The 2,823-nt window shown below is 54.8% G+C and overlaps 3 non-coding genes across 3 annotated transcripts in view; all 3 read left to right on the plus strand.

Annotated features, from left to right (window-relative positions):
• The first annotated feature begins 200 nt into the window (after positions 1-200).
• Positions 201-2,093, plus strand: LOC126331579 (small subunit ribosomal RNA). The gene has a single exon (XR_007563372.1). It is a non-coding gene; the product is annotated as a small subunit ribosomal RNA (ribosomal RNA).
• Positions 2,094-2,448: 355 nt separating this feature from the next.
• LOC126331576 (5.8S ribosomal RNA) lies at positions 2,449-2,603 on the plus strand. The gene has a single exon (XR_007563369.1). It is a non-coding gene; the product is annotated as a 5.8S ribosomal RNA (ribosomal RNA).
• Positions 2,604-2,791: 188 nt separating this feature from the next.
• LOC126331573 (large subunit ribosomal RNA) overlaps positions 2,792-2,823 on the plus strand; it is a 4,222-nt gene continuing 4,190 nt past the window's right edge. The window contains exon 1 of the ribosomal RNA XR_007563367.1: positions 2,792-2,823. This exon is cut by the window's right edge and continues 4,190 nt beyond it. This is a non-coding gene — a ribosomal RNA (large subunit ribosomal RNA).

Here is a 2,823-nt window from a genome sequence, read left to right on the forward strand (position 1 = left end):
ATTGCGCCTCTCTCGAACCCGACCAAGTACTTAGGACGGCGCTGCGCGCCGCCGGGACCTGAGAGGGTTTCGAGGTGTATCGTGCAGGGGAGCTCAGCCTCCTCCTGTTTGCAGAATAATTGAGCGGACGCTTGCGTGTTCGCGCGGGCCCTCGGGACACACTCCCGGGCGGCCGGCTGCTCAGCTCTCGTTGACGCAGCTCCCTGGTTGATCCTGCCAGTAGTCATATGCTTGTCTCAAAGATTAAGCCATGCATGTCTCAGTACAAGCCGCATTAAGGTGAAACCGCGAATGGCTCATTAAATCAGTTATGGTTCCTTAGATCGTACCCACGTTACTTGGATAACTGTGGTAATTCTAGAGCTAATACATGCAAACAGAGTCCCGACCAGAGATGGAAGGGACGCTTTTATTAGATCAAAACCAATCGGATTGGCTCGTCTGGTCCGTTTGCCTTGGTGACTCTGAATAACTTTGGGCTGATCGCACGGTCCTCGTACCGGCGACGCATCTTTCAAATGTCTGCCTTATCAACTGTCGATGGTAGGTTCTGCGCCTACCATGGTTGTAACGGGTAACGGGGAATCAGGGTTTGATTCCGGAGAGGGAGCCTGAGAAACGGCTACCACATCCAAGGAAGGCAGCAGGCGCGCAAATTACCCACTCCCGGCACGGGGAGGTAGTGACGAAAAATAACGATACGGGACTCATCCGAGGCCCCGTAATCGGAATGAGTACACTTTAAATCCTTTAACGAGTATCTATTGGAGGGCAAGTCTGGTGCCAGCAGCCGCGGTAATTCCAGCTCCAATAGCGTATATTAAAGTTGTTGCGGTTAAAAAGCTCGTAGTTGGATTTGTGTCCCACGCTGTTGGTTCACCGCCCGTCGGTGTTTAACTGGCATGTATCGTGGGACGTCCTGCCGGTGGGGCGAGCCGAAGGCGTGCTTGCGCGTCCCGAGGCGGACCCCGTTGAAATCCTACCAGGGTGCTCTTAGTTGAGTGTCTCGGTGGGCCGGCACGTTTACTTTGAACAAATTAGAGTGCTTAAAGCAGGCAAGCCCGCCTGAATACTGTGTGCATGGAATAATGGAATAGGACCTCGGTTCTATTTTGTTGGTTTTCGGAACCCGAGGTAATGATTAATAGGGACAGGCGGGGGCATTCGTATTGCGACGTTAGAGGTGAAATTCTTGGATCGTCGCAAGACGAACAGAAGCGAAAGCATTTGCCAAGTATGTTTTCATTAATCAAGAACGAAAGTTAGAGGTTCGAAGGCGATCAGATACCGCCCTAGTTCTAACCATAAACGATGCCAGCCAGCGATCCGCCGCAGTTCCTCCGATGACTCGGCGGGCAGCCTCCGGGAAACCAAAGCTTTTGGGTTCCGGGGGAAGTATGGTTGCAAAGCTGAAACTTAAAGGAATTGACGGAAGGGCACCACCAGGAGTGGAGCCTGCGGCTTAATTTGACTCAACACGGGAAACCTCACCAGGCCCGGACACCGGAAGGATTGACAGATTGATAGCTCTTTCTTGATTCGGTGGGTGGTGGTGCATGGCCGTTCTTAGTTGGTGGAGCGATTTGTCTGGTTAATTCCGATAACGAACGAGACTCTAGCCTGCTAACTAGTCGCGTGACATCCTTCGTGCTGTCAGCGATTACTTTTCTTCTTAGAGGGACAGGCGGCTTCTAGCCGCACGAGATTGAGCAATAACAGGTCGGTGATGCCCTTAGATGTTCTGGGCCGCACGCGCGCTACACTGAAGGAATCAGCGTGTCTTCCTAGGCCGAAAGGTCGGGGTAACCCGCTGAACCTCCTTCGTGCTAGGGATTGGGGCTTGCAATTGTTCCCCATGAACGAGGAATTCCCAGTAAGCGCGAGTCATAAGCTCGCGTTGATTACGTCCCTGCCCTTTGTACACACCGCCCGTCGCTACTACCGATTGAATGATTTAGTGAGGTCTTCGGACTGGTACGCGGCATCGACTCTGTCGTTGCCGATGCTACCGGAAAGATGACCAAACTTGATCATTTAGAGGAAGTAAAAGTCGTAACAAGGTTTCCGTAGGTGAACCTGCGGAAGGATCATTACCGACTAGACTGCATGTCTTTCGATGTGCGTGTCGTGTCGCGCAACACGCTACCTGTACGGCAGTAGCCGTGCGCCGCGTGCGGAACCACGCGTGCCTCTCAAAACTAGCGCAAGTGTTGTTGTGTGGTACGAGCGCTGAAGCTCTGGAGCGGCTGGCCTGCGGCACCTGGCGCCTGGCGCCGGTTTTGAATGACTTTCGCCCGAGTGCCTGTCCGCTCCGGTGTGGAGCCGTACGACGCCCATCGGCCGTCAGGCCGTTGGACACAAAGTAATGGAACAGGGGCCGTCAAACGCCTCAGTCCCGCCTCTGCAACTGTCTTGAAAGAGACGGTGGAGAACTGAAAAGATAAAGATCACCCAGGACGGTGGATCACTCGGCTCGTGGGTCGATGAAGAACGCAGCAAATTGCGCGTCGACATGTGAACTGCAGGACACATGAACATCGACGTTTCGAACGCACATTGCGGTCCATGGATTCCGTTCCCGGGCCACGTCTGGCTGAGGGTCGGCTACGTATACTGAAGCGCGCGGCGTTTGTCCCGCTTCGGGCGCCTGGGAGTGTCGTGGTCGCCTGTGTGGCCGGCCGCGTCTCCTTAAACGTGCGATGCGCGCCCGTCGCCTGGCGGTTCGCATACCGGTGCTTTCTCGGTAGCGTGCACAGCCGGCTGGCGGTGTGGCGTGCGACACCTCGTACAACGACCTCAGAGCAGGCGAGACTACCCGCTGAA

Source organism: Schistocerca gregaria, unplaced genomic scaffold, assembly GCF_023897955.1.
Source record: "Schistocerca gregaria isolate iqSchGreg1 unplaced genomic scaffold, iqSchGreg1.2 ptg001375l, whole genome shotgun sequence".
Taxonomy (NCBI): domain Eukaryota; kingdom Metazoa; phylum Arthropoda; class Insecta; order Orthoptera; family Acrididae; genus Schistocerca; species Schistocerca gregaria.